We start from the raw sequence: 23,681 nt of genomic DNA, 5'->3' as shown, positions 1-23,681 counted from the left end.
TGCTCCAGAATGGCCCTGGGCTCCAAGAAGCAGCAGGTGCCCCACCCAGCAAGGTGTGCACCCCTCTTCACATTCAAGCCGGCCTCCTCTCCCCCACCCCACAGTGTCCCTTACACATGCTCCACACGGAGATCTAAACTGAAAGAACCCTAGCAACCTGTCAACAGCAGCTCCTCCAGGGCCGATGAAGGGGAGCCACCCCCTGTCCAAACCAGTAGGAACTGCCCTGCTCTGTCTCAAGAGGGAATTATTTCTGGCTCAACTTCCAACCCCCGAGGCACAACATATGCAGTGTACAAGTGTGCTGGGCGACTCCCAGCTCTGAGGCCCCTAGTCCAAGACACCTCCTGCCTGGCGCCCCCCACACACAAGCACGCAGGCACACCAGGGAGAAACAACTCCTCCACCCCTTCAGCAAATCCTGTGGGCTGTGCTCGGCCGAGAGGAGGGGGACATTCTTTTCACCTTCTGCTGGAGTGAAACCTGCAATCTTCTCGTAAACACAAACTGAGAGATTCTTGTTTTCTGGAAAGAGACAGGGTGAAGTCTGGACTTTTTCCCTGAGCCAGCGTGGAGGGAATTTCCCTCTTGGAAAAGTCAGTTTTGCCAGCTGTGGCTGGCATCACCGATGCCTAGAAATGGCTATTTGCAACCAAGGTCCTCTTGTCTGAGAAATTTTTTTCATCCAATCTTACTTGAGGGAAGCCTACCTTTGGTTTGCCGAAGTCCATGAGAATCAATTTTCCTGGTTGCGCGTTCCTCCTCATGATCTAGGGCACAGGACACCTGTGCGCTTCACATGAAGCTGTCTGTGGCCCAGCCACACACCCACCTTCACTGCCTGTATACTATCCTGGCCAATAGGTGTGTTTGAGAGAGGGGGAGGCAGGACAACCAATTTATTGAAAACTAGGACATTTGTTCATTTGGGTTTTTTTTCTTTTAATTCTCATGACAACTTCATGAGGTACAAGTAGCATTTTTATTGTATAGGTTCACTTGTAGAGTTTAGATCTATAACTTCCTTAAGGATAACTAACCTAATAAGTTCTAGTAAATTTTAGCCCATTGATTCAAACTCAGGTCTGTCTGACTTTAAAGTTCAAGTTCTTGCCACTGACTTACAAAGCGCTGGAGTTCTGTGTCCCAGAATATAGGTGCTTAACAGGGCCACCCTGCCTGTGTCTCCCTCAGAATCAGAGCCTAAGAACACCGTGCAAACCTTCGAGGTTGTCTGTGCCACCAGAGCAGAGCCACCCTGCTTGCCTCCTGGAACAAATGAGGACGCTCCCAGTGACGTACCTGAGGACACAAAGTCAGTGAACTGTGTAGCCAACACTCAAACCTAAGATTTTTATTTATTTTCTCTCTTCCTGCCGTCCTTTGAGAGTGAAACAAAACCAGTAGGCAGGGAATAAATGCAGTTCCCCCTTTAACTGTGAAACAGAGCCAAGGTTTAATGCTGTCAGGTGAACTCACTTATTTTCAGTCCTAGGGCATGACTGATATTTCTACTCCTGCTGTGAATTTTCTGTCTCGTTCCATCATAAATAGTCAGAGCTACCATAAATGGAAGAAAAGGCTTCCAATTATGTACAAGGATTGAAACTTCATTAAAATTAAAAACAGGAAGAAAACTTTCTATACTTGCTTTTTAATGAAATTTCAGCCAGCTAAAAAACTACATAGAGATCAGTCTTCTATACTTGCTGTTTCGTTAGACTCCATCGCAGGTAAGTAAGCACATGACCCCGGGTGGTTCCTCCCGTCGGTGGTCCTGTGCCTTTGTGTTCAGACCACTCTCTGTCCAGTGAACAAGACAATTTTCCTGAGTTTAGAGATTCAAGAGAGTAAGATGATCCATCACTATTTGCTGATATTAAGTGATATTTGATCTCTGTCTACAATAAACTCCCTACAGGCAGGATATTTTTTTTTTATTTATCTGTATATTCTTAGTGCTTGAGTGTTGTACAAAGAATGACTGATCAATAGACACTTGAGGGATGAAAAGTTAATGAATAGGCTTTGCTGGCAGGTTATCTATTTCCTTCCCCCAGGAATTCAGGATCTTGAACTGAAAAACTGGCTGGGCAGAGAGTCAGGTCCCTTCTGTAAGTGAGAAGGAGCCCTTTAGCCATAACCCTTCCTGCATTTCCCATGTCACTCACTTGTTGAGGCATTCCCCCACTGCCCCTGCCATGTACCAGGCACGGGGCTGGGTGCTCTCAGCAGCTCGCCTTCCATTAGCAACCATGGGCAAGGCATATGACAAAGTAAAGGAGAGAAACATCCAACCCAGCCCCCTGGCCCCAGAACCGCTTTTATCTTAAGAGAGAAAATAACCTGGATGCTTGACATCGACAAGGCTCAAATAACTTTGCTGATCCTTTGGGTAATTGCAAAGATAATGTTTAAATGTTACCTTCACAAGCAAGGTAACGTATTAATGGCTTTGACTTTGGCAGCATCATGCCAATGGCCCTCCTCGGATGCCTCTATTCCCTTTCTCCTAAACTAAATGTATTTTTGTTGGACAAATAACTCTCTTCAGTCTCCCTTAGGGTCTCCTTTCCCAGGTGCTTCTCCAGCTGACCCTTCTACTCTCTGTGGTAAATGCTTGTGTTGTGGTCTTGTTACCTGAAAATCTACAGTTTAAAGGATTTTATACTAGATAAGGGGCATAAAAAGATACAGGTGCCACTCCCAAGAGAACTGGATTTGTTGCTGAAGTATTATGTTTGGTTTGCCTGAAAGACTGCATTTAGTGAAATAAATCTATCTACCTTTAAGAGGGACTGTTTGGAACACACCGTTCCAATTAGACACTTTCTAAGCATCTTCTATCTTTTCCTCAAAGAGAACTCAAAAGCAATGTATTTCATTCGTTCATTTATAGTTAAATATGAGCACTTGCTCTGAGCCAGCGCGGTGCTGAGGATAGGAGTCATATTCATCCCTGGTGACACCAACAGCCAGAGGAATTCACAGTCCATTGGGAGCAAAACAGGAGTAAAAGGGGGCTGTTAAGGGCTGTCCTAGACCACAGAAGGGAAGTACCGAAGGCAGACTAAGAGTTAGAAAAGTTTTCTTGAGGAAAGTACGTTTAAATCAAGGTTTGAAGCAGGAACTTGAATTAGCCTGATAACAGGGTAAGGGGAGAGAGTGCCAAAAGCAGTGCGAACAGCTTTTAGTGACAGAGACACTCAGAAGATATAAAATAAAATAGGCTTCCACACACAGAAAGACACATATTGCACGATCTCACTTATACATAGGATCTAAAAGGAAAAGATAATGTTGAACTCATAGTAGCAGAGTTGAACGGTGGTTACCAGAGGCTGAGAAGTCAGGGAAAGAAGACATATAAATCAGAGGGCACACATTTTGAGACAAGATGAGTAAGTTCTGGAGACCTAATGTGCAGCAGGGCGGCGGTAGTTAGTAATTTATTGCATACTTAAAAAAGAGGAAACACGTGTCCGAACAAAAATGCAAGAACACAACTGTTTAGCAGCCTTATTCACAATATCCAAAGAATAAAAACAACCCAAGTGTGTAACAATGTATGAACGGATAAAATACGGCATATCCATGCATTGGAATATTTTCTGCAATAAAAAGGAAGTACTGATACATGCTACAAAATAAATGAACCTCAAAATGTTATATTAAGTTGAAGGAGCCAGTCACAGAAGATCACACATTGCATGATTCCATTTATACAAAATGGCCAGAATAGGCAAAGTCATGGGGACACAAAGCCGATGAATGGTTTCCAGGGGCCAAGGGAAAGGACGGGAGTAAATGAATAATGGGTAGGGGTTTCCTTTTGGGGTGATGAAAAAGTTTTGGAACTTGATAAAGGCGGTGGTTGTGGGTTTTCATGGCTACATTGTAAGCCACGCACAGGGGATGGGAGAAAACTGGGTGGAGAGTCTGCTTGTTCACATAGATGCGATCAAGGAGACTACAGCTTGCACGACAATTTTAGGACCAATGGCAATATTGGAGTCTATAGATGAAGAGCTCATTTTGTATTTGTGGAAGGGTCGAGCAAAAAGCATGAGCACTGTAAGAGGACCTCCTCAACAGATTATTTTTAAAAGAGTATGGCTCTCTTGTTTCCATGCCTCTGGTTCTGTTTTGCTTGCAGCGACCAGAGGGGAGGGGAGAAGAGGATAAGGGGGGGAAAAAAGGAAGAGCCTAGTCAAAAAACAGGTATAAATGACCTATGGACAGGGACAACAGGGTGGGGATTGACTGTGGGAGCAGGGGGCGAGCCAGGCAGGGGTGAGCAATGGGAAAATTGGGACAAGTGTAATTGAACGACAATCAAATAAATAAATAAATAAATAAGTATGGCTCTCTGACCAGACTGCTGGGGCTCACATCTCAGCCCTGCTATTTATCAGCTGTGACCTTGGGGAAATTTATGTGACCTCTCTATTCCTTGGGTTTCTGATCTGTAAAATGGTGATAACCATATTTACCTTGCAGTGTTATTATGAGGATAAAACAAATTAACAGGCTTTAAAATCACAAGATAATTCCTTGCGTATATGAAGTGCTTACTAAATGTTTACCTATTATTTTATTCCATGGCTTGCTGGGGTTCAAGTGACTCACCGTCCCAGAAAACCCTGCCACGGTTTACAGGGAACTCTTATCTGGCCTGCCTTGCTCACCATGGAGAACTTCATCCTCGAGGAGGCAGACTCTAAGGGAAAAGTTTCCAGAGTGCCATTCTAAAATACACATCAGTTACTTGAAAGGGGAAAAAAATCGTCAAACAATAAAAGGTGGTGTGATAGTTGGTTTTATGTATCAACTTAACTGGCTAATGGTGCCCTAATTGAATATTACTGCTGAGTGTCTTTGAGGGTGTTTCTGGATGAGATCTGTACCTGAATTGGTGGACTCAGTAAATCCCATTGCCAACCCCCTACCGCCCACACACACACTTTGCTTGAGCATTGGGGAATCCACTGAAGGCCTGAATAGAACAAAAGGTACAGGTGGGAGGAACTAGCTCTTTTTATGCCTGCTTCACAGCTTGACTTGGGACATCCTGTCTTATCTTCATCAGTGTTTACTAGGATTACTCCATCTGTGTTCCTGGTTCTCAGGTTTTCGGACCTGGACTGAGTTACACCACAAGCGTTCTTGGGTGTCCAGCTTACAATGGCAGACTGTGGGACTTCTTGGCCTCCATAATCACGTGAACTCTCTCTTCATAATAAATCTCTATCTCCATCTCTCTCTCTATCTATCTATCTAATCTATATCATACTGGTTCTGTTTCTCTGGAGAAACCCAGGCTAATACAGTGGGCCCAGAAAAGTATGTGAGTATCTTATCCAGCCCCATCATTACCACAATAAGGAAAATAGGTCCTGGAGAGGTTAAAGTTGCATCTCAAAGCATACTCATGGACCCAAGATTATCATTCCATGGATCTACCTCCCAAACACTTGTATTTGTTTTACATCTACATCAAACTTTCTTCCGTAATAAAATTGCTAAGATGATAGTACACTGATTGGCTGATGCTCAAAGGCCTTCAGAAAAGACTGTGGAGAGCTAAAGGAAAAGTAAAGAATATCCTACCAGGTAGGCAAGGGACAGCAAAGATGATCAACCAAGGAGCACCCCCAGAAAAGAGAGAGGAAGAAAGGAAGAATAAGGAGGAGAGAAAAATTTGCCTAGCTCAGAAGGTTTTTTCCTACACACGTAATGGTAAGATATGCCAGACACAGACAGTCGGTGCGCTTCCTGGGAGTTTGGTTGAGAGGGTGGAAAGGGAAGGAGCAGGAACTAACAACGGCTGGGATGACTGAATCTGACTTTCTTTGGGGATTTCCAGAGAATCTATTCTGGAACTTCATAGTTGGAGGGAAGTAAACGCCCAAACCCAACAAATGTTCTAAAAGAAAGCGTCCCTAGATAAAGAGCTTAAATGTCAGTTACCCTCAAGACAGAAAATTGGAACCTGGTGGGACTGTTTCTCAGCAAGATTGAATGTCGTACAAGAATTCTCAAATCATGCGTAGTTTCTCTTCTGAGAAATCGGAGGGTCTTCAAGTTTTCCTGTCAACAGTTAATGACTGCAGTGTGACTCCACAACAGCATAACTGTGAGTAATAGTCTAAGACATTGAAATGTTTTGACTTGATGCCTTTTGATTTTCTACAATATGCAAGCAACATGTTTTATTGGTAGATTGGATTTTAATTTATGTTTATTCTTTGCCACTACCATATTATAAGACTACATAGTAGTTTTCATAATTTGAGAGAGGACACCAGATATTTGCTATGTAATTTTTTTTATATACTCAAATGCCTTTAGACAAAACAAGAACCTAATTTAGTCACCCACTAGCCATGAAAGCATCTGGGGTACATAATATTTTCTCCATGGGGCCTGGATGACTGCTTTTAGTGCTTGTTTATTTGACATGGGAAAACACAGTTCACAAACAGCATCTGGATTTCAGAGAAGGTTCCTATATTTGCCCCCAAATTCTCCCTTTCAGTCAATGATATCCAAGTGACTCATCTACAAGGTCAGAGAGTTGAGTTGCCCGGCAGAGACTAAAGCATAAGCGTCTCTGGCTGGTTCCCTGTAACCACCAAACCCCACAATCTTCTCCCTGGGTATGTGGCATGGGAACCTGCCTGAGGTTTTGCCAAGACCACCAGAGACTGGGGGAAAAACAGATCTCATAGCCAAGAGTGGGTACCACGGTCCTGACAAGGATAAGAGGGACGGTGGAGAGGTTTGGGAATTTGTTTGTTTTATTTAAAGGGTTCACTGTCAAGAACAGAACCTACGGTGGGGTAGGAGAAGGGACTTTTTTTTTTTCCATTAAAAGGTGTGACTAAGAACTTGCAATATTTGATGACATGTTTCTCCCTGAGAGATCTTCACCCTTGGCAGTCCCACCTGAGACACTGATGAAAGCTGTGAGCACAGTTTTCTGAGGTCTCCAAGAGAAACCCAATAGATTTAACTTAATCCAGTTTCAGTGTGAGGACCTCAGAGTAAATGAAATGAACAGCAAGAGGTGTTTTTGAGAACTTGAGCAAAGATGAACCAAGGCTAGATCATGAGAGTGTCACCTTGACCTGTAGCCCCTAATCAGCCTGAGAATTACGGCTTTCCTGGGTTTTGCCCAGTTTCTTCATTGCCTTCATTGTACAACTTCTGGAAACAGGCCACCTGCTTAGCTTAAAGCACCTGTCACTGTGATTTTTAGCAACACCAGATTGAATTCCATAGTCGATTTATTGTATTGCGATTGCGTCATCAAGACATATCTCAGCATAAAAGGAGGGTACAAGGAACATGGAGACTTTTGTCATTTTAATAAATGCATAATAGGGCTAGATAAAGTGAAGAAATACCTACTCATTTTTTAAACAAGTTCGTGGGTGACCCTGGTTAATGCTTAAATCTAGTCTTCTCTTACATTTTTTAATCTTCTTTTCTTGTTTCTTTCTTTCTTAACTTAACCTTTGATGTAAGGAAGAAAACTTGTTATTCTGCAATGTGTGAAGTCAAACCCTAGTTATACCTACAAATCTGCTAGAATTGAAATTACTATTATGTCTAGAAGAATATATAAAATAAAAGTTAATACTTATACAGCAGCAATTATATAGGAATATATCCTCAAAACAAAAAGAGAAAATAAGATTTTCCCTTTAGCTTATAAGCAGAAAAACCTAATTTTTAAATGTTACTAACTTCATACAGATAGAGTTAATATTTAGATCCCTGGGCTTCTCCCACAGAAGTAGGCTAGACTAGAACCCTTTGATCTACTTACTTTTTTTTCTCTCTCTCTTTTTTGTCCATCTTTTTCTCCTTTCTTCTCTTCTTCTCTTTCTTTACCCATAAGTTCATATCCTTTGGCTTTAGGTCATCATTTTACTTGCTTTTTTTTTTTTTTGCCTTAAATAACTGCTTTTCTTGTCTTCATGTAACATTATCTTCTTGAGACTCACAGCTTTCTTTGTCATCTTAAAATGAATTCATTGTTACAGACGAGACCTATGCTTATTTTGGTGTCCTACAGTTTTGAAGCAATGTGCATAGCGTTTAGAAAACGAGTCAGAGTTCCTCTCAAATCTTCCAGTGCTTTTATGTTGAAACCCTGTCCATCCCAAAGCTAGGTACAGTACTATTTGTAACAGACATGGTCCAGCCCTGAATGATAGTACTGGCAAGGAAAAACTAGAGGTGATTGAACCCAGTTTAGTCTGCAAAGTAATCCCATATCACAACATTTCCTTCTCAACATGTTTGTAAATTCTCATGATTAAGGGAGGCAGTGTTTATAGACTGGAACAATTACAGCTTTTGAAACGGATGAACCTGACTTAAATATTACCTCTGCTACTCACTAGCTCTGGAATCATGGTTGAGTTAATCTCCCTCTCCCTCAGTTTTTTATAATGTCTGCTACATAGTACTGTGATGAAGATTATTGAGAAATTGCTCTGTGCAGTATTAATGCAATGCCTATCCCATAGTATGTATGTGCCTAATGGACAAATATTTTTACTGATAGTAAAGAACAAATCAAAACAGTCACATCACATAGGCTTACATAGTAGGATAAGAGAAAGGCACAGTCCCTACAAGGTAAGTTCAATACAGGTAATTATTTTCCATGGAAACTGGGTCTTAATTTGAGTCTTAGCTCAATTAATTTGATCCTAGGCCCTGAATTTGGAGGGTCTGGTAATTCACTCTAGATGCAAACCTCTTTTCTGAACAAAGTCCACTCCCTATGGTGGTCCCTAGTTGGCTAATGGTAAGGCAACACTAGTCATCATAATATACTAAGAGCATTGAGATCGCAATAGCAAACTTCACAGGGCTCCATTCCATTATATATTTCTATAACTCCCCAAGAAGAGCTGCTTCAGCTCATTTACAAGCCTGGTCAGTAAATCAGAATGTCATAAATCAAGCCAAGAAATCCATATTTCTCCTGTTTTCTAGGTGTTGTAGATGCATTTAAGAGTCATGATGAAAGCTATAATGTGACATCTACAACTTTTCTTATCAGTCCAGATTCTTCATGGGTTTGTAATTTTTAAGAGTGCACAGCCCACAAAATCACAGGTGCAGAGTATAACTGCTCCTTACTGGCTCCTAACCAAAAGAAAGGTGGGTGCTGGCTTCGGCAGCACATGTACTAAAATTTTAAAGCTATAGAGAAGATGAGCATGGCCCCTGCGCAAGGAAGACACAAAAAAGAAAGATTGTGTATCAGACACATTTATTCAATATCTGACAAAGGACACTTTAAGAAAGAGTATTATAAAAGATAAGGATATTTCTTTATGATAAAAAGCTTAGTTCATGTATGGGATACTATAAAAATTGCCTGTTAGAAATGAAGGGAGATATCAAACAAATAACAACCACTTTCAAAAATTTAAAGCATACAGGATATAGTTCCTCACTACATTGTGATCTAGCTGGGAACCAATAGTAAAAAGATGGCTGGAAAATCCTCCTATGAGTGAAAATTAAGAAATTTAGTTCTAAATAGTTCATGTGCAGAAGAAATCCCAGTGAATATTAGAAAATATTTTGATCTAACTGAATATAAAAATATAGCATTTCAGTACTTGACTAAAAAATAAAATAAAAATTGGAAATATTTTGATCTGACTGAAAATAAACTGCACATCAAAATTTGTGAAATGCCACTAAAGCCCTACTTAGATGTGTATAATGTGGGATGTATTTGTTAAAAAAGAAAGAATGAAAGCTTGAGCATCAGTGAGCTACCACTCACCTTCAGAAGTCAGAGAACGAACATCCATTTGAACAAAAAAAAAGTGGAAGGAAGAAAATAATAGAAATAAGAGAGTGTAGTGAAATAGCAAACATATAATAGAGAAGATCAATGAAGAAGCAAGTTAGTTCATGGAAGAGTCTAATAAAATAAATAAATGCTGGGCAACACTATCAAGAAAAGAAGCGTAAGCACAAATAACCAATATAGGCAATACCAAAAATGGAAAAGAGGCAGCACTACTGGAGATACTGCAAACATCTGAAAGAGTCATCAGATGAAAGGAAGTGGTGTATAAGATTTACTTTAAAATAATCCAAGGGAACGGGGTAGTGGGAAGATTGTAGCTGAAATAAACTGGCCAGGTGTTCAGAGTTTTTGAAGCTGCGAGATAAGTACATTAGAGTTCATCACACCGGTCTCTCTAACTGGGTAAATGCTTGGGCTTTTCCAGAGAGAGGAGGAGGGGGAACAGCAGGAGAAGGAAGAAAGGAATGAAGGAAGAAACAAAGGGAGAAATAATTTATCAAAGAGTATTATTATATTTCCCGGTTTACACCTTTTGCCCTGCAATCCCAACTGCTTCCTCCCATTTCACCCGAGTTTTCCCTTTGTAACAAAGTAGTATTTTACAATTGCAGTAAAACCACCCAGGATGGGTTGGGTAGGTGCCCTCTTTGCACTTTCACCTTCTGCCATGAAGGAGTATTTGAGATGCATATTCTTTACTACTTTATCTAGTAGTATTTGAGATGTATGTTCAGGAAGCAAAGTTCTCACTATTGAACTGAAGATACTAGGGAATTCCCTCCCACTCTGGCTAGCCCTAACCAGACACAGCGTAACACCTCCCTTCACAGGTAACTGGCAAGTCCCTAGCTGATTAAATGAGGTGCACTTTGCAGGAGGGGCAGCACCAGCTGGACTCTGGGTTCTGGTGGGAGACCCTTCAGCACTACTGCCCATCAGCTACTCAGTGTTCTAGTAAGTTCGGCCATGACTCATGCTGCAACCTATGAGATGCATGAACCATCCAGGCTGCCAGCAGCCTAGTCTGAGAGAAAAGTGAAAAATTACAGTTCAAATGAGAAATTTATGTGGGAAAACAGCTGTGTGGTCCAGCTATAAAGTGGATAGACTTCAGAATTTTAAACTCTCTTGCTACAGTGCTTTTGTCATTTATTAAGTGAAGTAAAATCTATAACTAAATATTTCTTTTTTACTCTTAGGTAATGCTTTTTTATTTTCTGTTAAATGCTTTTATATTTAAAATATATATTTGGTTTAAAAAATGTACTTAATTTTAGTCTCTCAAGCATGTTGCTCATAAACATTACTTACACAAAACATTAGCTTACATTTACCAGTCATCGTGGGAGCCACAATGCCATTTCTGACTGCTCACACAAAAAGGACAGAAGATACACGTCTGCTAGCTAACGTATTAGCGTTCTATTTCAAAATTATAGTCATTTTGAGGAGACTATTCTTGAAGCCGACTTCTAACGAAAGCAGCCTCAGAAGGTGTATTTATCTATCATTCTATGAAGATAGCTTTTCATCTGGTTCAAATGACTGCTCTAAATTAATTTCACTCATCTGTTAATATGAGGCTTCTTGCACACGCATGAAAAGGAAGTGACAGCTAGGAATGCATTGGCTCCATTAGATCACTAACTCCCTGAACACGTGAACGCTGGTTTCATACCAGTGTCACCAGGGATGCTACAAACAGAAAGTTAGTTCCGTAATCCAATAATATTTTGTTGCTTACACAGAGTCAAATGTGTAGGGGCTTATTCTCTTGAAAGTCAAAATAGCACATTTTTGTGAATACTATTGTAAGTCATGTTCAGAAATGCAACAAGGAAGACAAAATTATTTGGCTTTTTGATAAAAAATACAAGTTTTGGTAAAGCATGACACCAATATAAGTCAATTATCTTATTAAACTTCAAACTTGAGTCTTATTTAATCACTGCCTGTGGTATACACATAATTCATAATTATACCCAAATAAGATACTATAACTAACAGTGCTTGTTTTCAGTACTTACAGATATATTTGCATTTTGAGAATGAACTACACAAAATTTGTGACAAACTTGTTATTAAATTAACGTAGCAGAAAGCACGTTCCGTCTTTGCCATCCACTATCAGCTTTTAGACATATTCAAGGCTTTCAGAAACTCCTTAGTAACTCAACCTCAATGTCCTGCAATACTTTTGAAGTTCTTCATGAACAAAACCACTAAGATTCCGTTTCGTTTTTCCCAAAATCAGGTGGAAATCTTTAATGAAAATATTCAACAAAATGGAACATAAAACTTCAACTCTTGTAGTTACCAATCGCAATTAAGTAACAAAGCCCTCAGAAATATAAATATATCACTTTAAAAATAAGGAGGAACTAGAGAAATAAGCTATGAAAATTCAAATGCTGTCCAAGATTTAACATTAAAACACTGTAATTGAGATTTGTGATATTTGAGCTTGTCATAAAAGTCTTTTGATGGAGCTCTCCTTTCTAATTGGATAAATTTATATTCTGAACGGGAGTGCAATGAAATTGAAAAGCCCCACAATCTTACAGCATATAAATTTAGTGAATTCTCAAAAGAATCATAACCGTGGACAACTTGTCTGATGAATTTTGCCTTGCAAAAATATTTTTCAAAGAAATGTACTCTGAATTGAAGCAAAAAGACAGAACCTGTGAAAATATTTGGACTAAAATATTTATAAATTTCATTATGAAATAAATAATAAAATTTATTCCAGGAAACTACTATGAGCTTTGAGGTACCTCAACACCTGTAGTATGCTCTCAATTAAAAATATTTTGATCTATAGAGAAAAGGCAATTGAAATTGTCAACTATTTCAAATTTAGAAAGATACCATTCAGTTTTGAAAACACTGCAGGCAAGTATAATCATGCTCCACATAACAAGGTTTTGTTCAATGAAGAACCACATGTACAATGGTGGTCTCTTAAGATTATAATGGAGCTGGGTTTCCTATAAGAAATGGAACGGTACGTGGTTCAAGAGGAATTGTATGTTTCTCTGAGGGGAGCAATATCCATGGGGCTCAGAAACAGATTCCCCCTCAGTCACAGCACCTCACTTTTGAGTGCACAGATTACATCCCAGGAAGTCAGCCATCGACTTATTTCAACACAGAGGAGCCTGTCTCTCTAGTGCTGTATGTTCAGACGGGGCTACAGCCCTCCCAGACCCAGCTTGGCAGTCTTCAGAAGACACTGGTGTACATGTTTTGTTGAGGACCCACGATCCTTACATGGCAGAGGTCCCCCGGAGATTCCTTAACAAGCACTGTGTCGCTGTCACTTTAGTAAAAGCTCTTTGTGGTAGTGTGGAGCCAGCCTGTCCCTGTCCTTCGGAAACATTTTCAGGTTCTAATGATGTAAAGCATAGATACGTTTAATTTCTTTCATCAGTTCAATGACATAGAGAGCTCTCTGTGCCAGATGGGTTCAATGGAAAAAAAAATCAAATTTCCAAAGTCAAAATATTGAATCCTCCATGTAAAATGCCTTCTTTTTTAAAAAAATGAACAAACAGAGTTCCTACTGCTACAACATGCAAAAGCCAAAACCATATGGTCACGACAATCCCCTCTGTTCCTTTATCTCTCCATCTTTATTTCTTATTCTACTGATCCTCAGGCCGCTTTTCCATCCCTGCTGACAGTCACTATTACGGAGCTCTACACCTTCCCTGGCTACTTTCTCCTCCATACTTCCACTCGATCCAACCCACATTCCTGTTTATGGAGTAGCATTGACAACTTCTATGTTCTATTTCTGACCCTGTTGGAAGGAAGCAGAGGGGTGGCATGTGGGACTGTGTTTATATACTATACAGTAGGGCACAGCAATGTCCTTGGCCTTCACACTCAGTCGCCGCTCATCCACTAATGCACCTCGATGGAGTCCTGCAAGCTCCGTTAGTGATAAGTGCCCTATGCAGGAGCATCATTTTGCATCTCTTATATTGCAATTTGACTATAACTTTTCTATGTTGAAATACACAAACATTTATCATTGTGTTACAATTGCCTGCAGTATTCAGTACAGTACCATGCTGTACAGACTTACAGCCTGGGAGCCCTGGGCTGGACCACACAGCCCAGGAGTGTGGTGGGCTGGGCCATCTAGGTGTGTTTAAGTGCACTGTGATGTTCGCACAACAAAATCACCTAACAATGCAGTTCTCAGAACATATCCCCATCATTAAACAAGGTATTACTGTATATGAAAACTTAAAAATATTATAGTATTGGAAAATATATTCTTCAGGAAATATCAGTGATCCAGTAAGATTAGTGACAAATATGGCCAAAAAGCTTATTGAGTAACATGAGGATTAACTAATGACAAATATTTTAGGTCATTTTACAAGTAGAGTTATTCCATATAAAAAAGTTTTTTGTGTTAATAAAAATAGATATACTATTTATATCTTATGGAAAAGCTTTTCTCTCTTAAAAATAGACTTTCAGTAAAACCATTTTATAAGTATACTGAAATAACAAAGTCAATCTTAAGTCCATAAAAAAACACTTCTAAAATTACACAACTTCAGTTACTTGCAGTACCCCTCTCACTCTCAAGAGTGTTCCAGTAGGATTATAAATTGCATGATCATTATAATCATGAACAAAGTGAAGGAAATAAGCTTGTAATTAACATGAACAAATTTAAGAAAACCTTACTTAAAAATATACAGCTAACAAAGATGATAGAAGGAATAAAAATGTAAACAATACTATAATTATGAAACCAAAAAAACTAAATAAATATCTGTACCTAAAGAAAACTCCAGGTAGAGAGAAGTTAGCATGAATTTTAGCAAATAGTCAGAAAGGAATAGTGCCATATTTACACAAAATACTTACAAAAATATAGTGGGATAGCTTCCCATTCTTATTTTTTTGAAGCCAGTATAACCTTGATAATAAAAATTGAAAGAAATTATGAGGGGAAAATTACAGATGCATCTAACTCAACGACATAGAAGCAACATTCTTAAACACTGTAGTAGCGAGGCATGCCAAGTTAATATTCAATACATCACATGCCCAATTTGGGTTTAGACCAGGAAAGCAAAGTTGGTGTAACATTAGACAGTCAATTAATGTACTTCACCACATTAAGAAAATCATGGAGAAAAATGATATGGTTACCTCAATATTTGCAGAAAAAAATTTGAAATGATTTCATTTATACTTATAAAAAACCTAGTGATCTGTGAATACAAAGAAACTTTCTTAATATAATAAAGAGCCTGTATCCACAAAAAGAAACTTCACCAGATGTCTGACTTTATGATAATAAATTTTGAAGGCTTTCCCTTTGAGGTCAGAAACAAGAATAAGATGCCCACTAATGTCACTTCTACTCAAAATCATAATGCAAGCACTAGAAATGTGAGTTCTGTAGGAAAAATAAGTAAGAGGTATTGAAAGGAAGACACCAAATTCTGAACTTTTACAGATGATGTGATTGTATAGAAAAACCAGAATAACAAGTAACTTTTTTTTAATTGCTAGATAAAAATCAATATGCAAAATATCACTTGCATTGTGTTTAATTGCAACTAACAAAAAGGGAAGTTAAATTTTTAAAGATGTCATATTCAGTAGTATCAAATTATAAAATTTCTAGGAATAAATATAAAGAAAGCCTTGTACAACTTCTACACAGAAATTTATTAAATATATTGCATAAGAAAAAAGAAAACCTAAGTAAATAAATAGATGGATATATCATGTTTATGGAATAGAAGAATTAATATTGTTAAGATGCCAATTCTCCCCAATTTGATCTTTAAGATTTAATGCAACTTCCCCCCTCAAACCCTAAAGTTTAGGAGGGGGCTTTGGATAACTTTGGTGGACCTTGTAAAGCTGATCTTTATATCAAAAGATTAAGAAAGCCAAGGCTTCCAGAGGGCTATTTGAAGGAAAACCAGATGAGAGGATTTGCTCTCCCAGATATCCGCTATCAAGACAGTATAAATCCTTAACAGAATATTAGCAAAGCGAATACACAATGCATCAAAAAGACCATACACCATGATCAAGTGGGATTTATTCTGGGAATGCAAGGTTGGTACAACATGTGCAAATCAATAAATGTGATTCACCACATGAATGAAATGAAGGATAAAAACCACATGATCATATCAGTAGATGCAAAAAAGCATTTGATAAATTCCTGCAATCATTTATGATAAAAACTCTCAGCAAAGTGGGAATAGAGGGAAAATATCTAAATATAATAAAGGCCATGTATGATAAACCCACTGCCAGCATCATACTCAACGGGCAAAAACTACAAGCATTCCCATAAGATCGAGAACAAGATAGGGATGCCCACTTTAACCTCTCTTATTCAACGTAGTGCTGGAAGTCCTAGCCTCAGCAATCAGACAAGATGAAGAAACAAGATGTTTTTTATTAAACATCCAAATTGGGAAGGAAAAATAAAAGTGTCATTTTGCGGATGACATGATAATATACACAGAGAACCCCAAAGATTCCACCAAAAAACTATTAGTATTGATAAATGAATTCAGCAAAGTAGCAGGATACAAATTAATATCCAGAAATCAGTTGCATTTTTTTATGCCAATAATGAACTAACAGAAAGGGGAATTAGGAAAACAATCACATTCACAATTGCTATAGAATAAATACCTAGGAATAAACCTAACCAAAGATATAAAAAGAAAATTATAAGACACTGAAGAAAGAAATAGAAGATACAAATAGGTGGGAGCATATACAATGTTCATGGATAGGAAGAATTAACATCACTAAAATGTCCCAGACTTCCCAAAGCAATCTATAGATTCAATGCAATTCCTATCAAGATTGCAATGATGTATTTCACAGAACTAAAACAAATATTTCAAAAATTTATATGGAACCACAAAAGGCCCTGAATAGCAACATCAATCCTGAGAAAGAAGAACAGAGTTGGAGAAATCATACTACCTAATATCAAACTATACTGTAAGGCCATAGTAATCAAAACAGTATGGTACTATTATAAAAACAGACACATAGATCAATGGAACAGAATAAAAACCCCCAAAATAGACCCACACCTTTACAGTAAATTAATATTTGACAGGAATGAAGCACATACAATGGGTTAAAGATAGTTTACTCAATAAATGATGTTGGGAAAATTGGACAGATACTTGCAGAAAAATGAAACTAGACCTCCTTTTTACACCACATATAAGATTAAATTTAAAATCAATCAAAGACTTAAATGTTAGACCTGAAACTATATAAATCCTAGAAGACAGCATAGGTAGCAAAATCTTGGACATTGCTCGTAGCACTATTTTATCAGTTATATCCCACCAGGCAAGGGAAACAAAAGGAAAAATAAACAAATGAGACTACATCAAACTAAAAAGTTTTTGCACAGCAAAGGAAACCATCAACAAAATAAAAAATACAACCACAGAATGGGAGAACATATTCACCAATATATCTGATAAGGGGTTAATATCCAAAATTTATAAAGAACTGACACAACTCAACACCAAAAAAGAAAACCCAACTCAATTGAAAAATGGGCCAAGGACCTGAATAGACGCTTCTCCAAAGAGGACATACAGATGGCCAATAGACGTATGAAAAGATGCTCAATGTCACTAATCATCAGAGAAATGCAAATTAAAACCACAACGAGATATCATCTCACACCTGTCAGAATGGCATAATTGATAGGTAAACAAACAACAAGTGCTGGTGAGGATGTGGGGAAAGGGGAACACTTTTGCACTGTCGGTAGGAATACAGACTGGTGCAGCCACTGTGGAAAGAGTATGGAGACACCTCAAAATATTAAAAATGGATCTGCTTTTGACCCAGTGATCCCACATCTGGGACTATATCTGAAGGAACCCAAAACACTAATTTGAAAGAACATAAGCACCCCTATGTTCATTGCAGCATTATTTATAATTGCCAAGATACGGAAGCAACCCAAGTGTCCATCAGTAGATGAGTGAATAAAATAACTATGGGACATTCACATAATGGAATACTACTTGGCTGTAAAAAAGTGGAAAGTTTTACCTTTTGTGACAGCATGGATGGACCTAGAGAGCATTATGCTAAGTGAAATAAGCCAGTCAGAGAATGACAAATAGCATATGATTTCACTCATATGTGGAATCTAATGAACTAACAAGGAAAATGGGGACAGACTATAGATAGAGAGCAGGATGACAGCCTGTGGGGGGTGGGTCAAGGGGGTGGAGGGATTGAGCAAAAGGGAGAAAGGACTCATGGACGTGGACAGCAGTGGGTGATTGCTGGGGTGACAGTGGTATAAGGGGACTAAATGGTAATGGAAAAAGTACAATGAAGATTAAATTTTTTAAAAGACACTATAAAATGGCAGTAATTAAGACAGAGTGATGTTGGCTTAAGGACTGGCAGATCTATGGAAATAACATAGAGTGTATCCCAGCCTCCCATATGGTGACTCTAGATGGAAGACGAAGGTAGCACTAAACAACCATGGCAGCTGGTGATGAACAAAGGAACGTTTTCCTGCCTCTTCCTCCTGCCACCCCCCACACCAGCACCACGCGATGGGGCAGGGGAGGGCGGGACGCAGATGGCAGGCTAACCGGACTGCAGATTTGGGGGATCGAAAACAGCAACCTGAACTGCACACAAATGGCATTTTCAGTGTGCTTCTGTTTACTCCATTTTCTGCTAAGGAGACACTACTTGTAAATGCAAAATTTTAAGGATGTTATCTTCAGCCTGGAGAAAAAGAAACTGTAATTTGCAGCTTTTGCTAAGAGTGATAACCTCATTAAGTAATGGGATTCGCTGATTAACTGCTGCTAACAAAAACCTCTTGCCAAAAACCTGTTAGTCTGAAAAGAGCAACAGAGCTTCTGTCAGATCCACCAGTCTCCCACCTCCCAACCCGGGGGGGTTTTGCAGAAACACTTCTGCTTTCAATAGCCTTTGCCTTTCAGTGTTTTTTATTGCTTCCACTAATAGGTTAATGATCAATTAGGAGCCACTCCTAGATGGATATTGAATCAACCTCGGTAAAGAGTTCAAGGAGAAAAAGCAATTCCACTTAAAAAATTACTTTTTTATGAAAAGGGTAATGGGAAAATATGCAAGTTCATTGAGCACTGAAATGAATGGAAGTTCTTAGTTGGAGATCAGAAAGCAAGATCTGTCCACACCCAGCATGTGTGATGGGTGCTTTAGATTCCTAGAACGGAACGGTGTACCTTCAACAGCAGTTCACATAGGATGTAGGAAATTCTCCTTTCTGGTAACTTGCCTGTGAAAATCAACTCCATTCTGTTCTTAAGAACTACTTTCCCTTGTAGATTCTTAGGAGAGAGATCCCTGAGGTGGGCCGTCATCTTGGTCTCAGCTAAATAATCTCTCTTCCCGATGAGCCCCTAATGGCTCTACCAGCTCCGGGCTCTCAAGGTCACAGAAAATAGAGTTCAGTCATAAATGGTCTGTTCTACGGCTAAGCCACAGATCCATGGGCTGTTGGAGGGGGCCAGGGTGGGGGCGTGGGAGAACATGGACCTCCACTATCCAACTCCCCGGGGTCTGGATAGGTAAGTGACTTGCCCACTGCCCTCGGCAGCTCAGTGGGAAAAGCAGAACTAAAACCCAGGTTTGTGGCTTCTGATGCAATCTATCTCCTGGCCCTAAGAAACAGGAAATGAGGCGGGGCAGCACATGTACATACACACATACACACCTGTATGCCAGCTTCACATGTGACCATGCCTTAATAAGTAGTATTGGGACAACTGGATATACATATGGACAAAATGAACCACTCCTACCTCAAATTACATGCAAGTATCTATTTCAGATAGATTGTAGATCTAAATGTGAAAGGCAAAAAATAATAAAGTTCTAAAATATAATATAAAAGAGTATATGCATCATCTAAGGAAGGAAAAGATTTCTTAACACAAACACAAAGAGCATTATTCTTAAAGGAAAAAATTAATAAATTGGGCTATATTGACTTTAAAAACTTATATTCCTCAAAAGACATCATTAAGAGTGAGAAATGCAAGCCACAGAAAGGAAGATAATTATAACCTTTAAAACTAACAAAGGGCTTATACCCAGAATACATAGAGAAGTCCTACAAATCAATAAGATGGTCCATGTGATAGAAAAATGACCAAAATGATACTTCACAAAAGAGAATATACAAATGACCAATAAGCATATTCAAATATGCTCACCTTCATTGTCATCAGGGAAATGCAGATTAAAATCACAATGCAATAGCATTACACACTTGCCAGGAAGGCTAAAATGAAAAGGCTTAACAATAACAATGGTTGATGAGGATGTGGAACAACTGGAGGTCATTGCTTGTGGAACTGTAAAGCATACATACACCACCTTGCAAAACTGGTAGTATCTTCTACAGCTAAACATACACATCTTACACAGCAATAATTCTACTCCAACAGAAATGCAAGCACATGTGCCCCCAAAGAAAGGCACAAGAATATCCGTGGCAGCATTATTCATCAGAGCTCCAACTGACGACTGCCCAAATGTCCAGCTATGGTATATTCCTCCCAGGGAGTCTATTCATCATTGAAACAAATGAACTACAGTTGCATGCACAGCTTAAATGAACTTCATAAACATACTGTTGAATGAAAAACATCAGACACAAGAGAATATTACTGTTAACTGTCAGGATAGTCACAGAGGAAATGACCAGATGTTTTTTAGATTACCCAGAAATCTCAAGGTTTCTTAAGGTAACTCAGAAAATAAAATTAATCTTCTCAATCATTGAGTAAAAAATACTCTTTCTTCATGATAAAATCTGAATTAGAGCTACGGATCTTTTCCCTAAACATAATTGTGCACACTTGGTTAGCAGGCTCAGGGGGAAAAATAGAGTACAGTATTTTTGAGTCATAATGTGTGGATTCAAATCTTGTTTACCATTTGTCAGTTGTTAGATTTTAGGGAAGTTACTTACTTTTTCTGTGTCCTAATTAATTTATCTATAAAAAGAGGGTGATAGCATTTACCTGACAGGATCATTGGAAGAGTTAAATTATACAATGCCCGCAAAATATATAAAGCACCTAGAGTTTAACAGTCATTCAATGACCCTCAGTAAGCGGGTGATACAGTCATTCCTCCACACTTGTGTGTTTTAAATGTTAGGTTCGAAGAAAGGAAGAGAACTAATATTCTCTTAGTTTCTTACACATTAAGTACTGCATCTGCCAATTTCTATACTTTAATTTAATCCCCCAAATAATCCTATTGTATAAAGATAATTCCTGATTGTAGGAAGGGAATATATTATGGAAGAAGTTAAATAACTTGCCTAAGATCAGACAGCTTGTTTTGGAGTGAAAGTCTCTTTGTCATAAGTAATTTGAATATAATTTATCAGGCAGTAAAATTTGATGTCTTTTCCATGTGTGTCTGCCTGCTCTTTTATAGAAAAGCTCCCCATTTTTTCAGGATCAGAAATGTTCCCAGATTCCACTTCTTCACCTGGTCTTATGTTTCCTGCCTAATCTACATCTGAGTAGCCAATCCCCTCCCAGCCCTCAACCAATTTCTTGTGGATCCAGACCTATGTTTACACTAATAGATAGAAAGGGTGAAATGGATAAAAGGGGACATCCTATTGTTTGCTTGTTCCATATCCCCCTCTAGGGGATGAGGGTCATTGGCTTAACACCTTAGGGGGAGCGGGTACACTTAACCATCCCTGATTCAGTGCCACACCCTCCTAACTACACACCCTTTTGCGGTTGTTTGGGGGTTGATTAAATTAGCCTCTACGTACAAAACTTAGAATAATGAGGTCCTAATATCCCCAGGACCCCGTCAAGGAGTCAAATTCAAGACAACAGAAACCAAGAACAAGACACTGAGGAATGGACGGGAGGGCTCTTCATTTTTATTAGGAAAAATAAATGCACTATTTTGTTTCCCTGAGAAGTAAGGGACACGAGCTTGAAGAAACACATTCCTTAGGGTGTTCAAAACCGCCCCGGGGGAGAGGTAAAGGGAAACCAGCCCGGGCGTCACTCCCTGGCTGAGGCTGCTCCGCAGAAGGGCTGCCGGGCTTCCTGTGGTCGGAGGGGAAGCAGCGGGGTCTGAGGAGCATGAGCCCAGTGGACGCTGACACGGAGCTGTAAAAAGGCACCTGCCCACTCGGACTTCTTGAAGGTCCTAAAGTGTCTAAGCAAGGTGCCAATTTTCTAAACGCCTCTTTCTGAGTTAATCCATGCCACGTATCACTCAAATGGCGTAAGTTTCCATGGAAAATGATCATCAACATTGTCTTGATGCAGTGGTGGGCACGAGGACTGAACTAGTTTTACCTATACCTAGTGTGGCCACATCAAGACCTACTGATAAGCAGGTAGCTTAAGCAAACCAGACTCTAAAAATCAACAGTTTCAAAACAGGTCAGTGAGAGCTTATTCATTTCACAAAAGTCTTTGTTTTTCTAAAGCACCCACCATAGAGGTTTTTTTTTTTAAATATAAGAGCTGTCTGGTGCATTAAAAGTATGACTCAATTTTTTTTTTTTTTACATTAGGGACTCCAACCAAGTGAAATATCATGTCAGGTCAGGTTGGGTTGGAGAATATTTTGATGTTCTGATTTTGTTCCCTTTTAATTGCTTTAGAAAAATTTATAGTAGTCATCGCTTGACCTGACTCACAGAGGCTTTTTGGAGGGAGGGGGTTGAGAGTGGAGGGAACCTGTGGTTTGTTCACAGTGCCATAGAAAAGAATAATTCAGGGTTTTAATTTATTTCCAAATTGAATCTATTAATGGAATTCCTCCTGCTTTTTAGCTCATAGTTTGATTTTGGTAAAACCTCTTGATTTATGTGCATTTTTTTTTCAGAAAAGAAAACTTTGTTGCCTAACATGAGGCCAATCTGAAACAAACTCGGATCCTTCTGCTCTCTGTAAAAGCAGAAGGCAACAAAAATGCAATTTTTATACTTAGGTATACGGTAAGTGCTCGTATTGCTCTTTTCTCTAAACTGAACAACTCAAATGCCATTAACATTTACCCATAATTCCTACCTTCGGTTTCTCCCATCTATTAGTAGTATTTTTACTGAAACATCTTTAACTTTTCTATCTTTAAGTGTAAATGAAATCTGCCTATAATATGTTAACAAGAAAAGGCTTTACCATTTCTCCCTACATGATAAAAGCTCATTTTCTTTGTCTCTTTCTATTCAATCCTTTGCCATAAGCTGTCTTAATTTTTTTCTTTTGGTTTCCCTTTGTTTTTTAGAAAGGTAATACAATGTATGTTTGGTTTCCCAGATCATTTTCAGATTAATTTGTGTCAATCAGTCATTCCATATTTTGTATTCTATTGCTCGTATTAAATCTTTACATTTTTCTATTAACCATCATTCCATTATTAATATTATGTATTTCTCTTTTAAAAAAATAATAGACCTGGATAGGATCAATGTCTTAACATAACATTATCCAGAGTTCTTTTGAGCTAATTTCTACGTGTATCATTCAAAGTCATTGGAAAGAAGATGTAATAACAGCAATCCTAAGATGTACAGTGATAACCCCCTAGTCAGGTCCTCCCGAGTCACAGATCAACCTTGCTCTTGCTTGAATGGAGGAGACTGAGAATGTCCCGCTGGAGAGTGTGGATTTTGGAGACAGAAGACCTGGATTTGAGTTTCAGCCCTGCCACCTTCTCACCATGTCATTTTGGGACATTTATGTAACCTGTCCAGATTCTCAGTCCCTGTAGT

General features: G+C 38.9%; 1 long non-coding RNA gene and 1 other non-coding gene across 2 annotated transcripts in view; both read left to right on the top strand.

Moving 5' to 3' along the window:
• Positions 1-6,001: 6,001 nt before the first annotated feature.
• LOC128780574 (uncharacterized) overlaps positions 6,002-23,681 on the top strand; it is a 60,436-nt gene continuing 42,756 nt past the window's right edge. The window contains exons 1-2 of the long non-coding RNA XR_008426488.1: positions 6,002-6,136; positions 22,793-22,904. This is a non-coding gene — a long non-coding RNA (uncharacterized lncRNA). The remainder of the gene's footprint in view (positions 6,137-22,792; positions 22,905-23,681) is intronic.
• Positions 9,188-9,299, top strand: LOC112318711 (U6 spliceosomal RNA). Its single transcript, XR_002976239.2, has one exon. It is a non-coding gene; the product is annotated as a U6 spliceosomal RNA (small nuclear RNA).

Source organism: Desmodus rotundus, chromosome 3 (assembly GCF_022682495.2).
Source record: "Desmodus rotundus isolate HL8 chromosome 3, HLdesRot8A.1, whole genome shotgun sequence".
NCBI lineage: Eukaryota > Metazoa > Chordata > Mammalia > Chiroptera > Phyllostomidae > Desmodus > Desmodus rotundus.
Note: the sequence above shows the minus strand (reverse complement) of the source record. Positions and strands in the feature narration are given on the sequence as shown.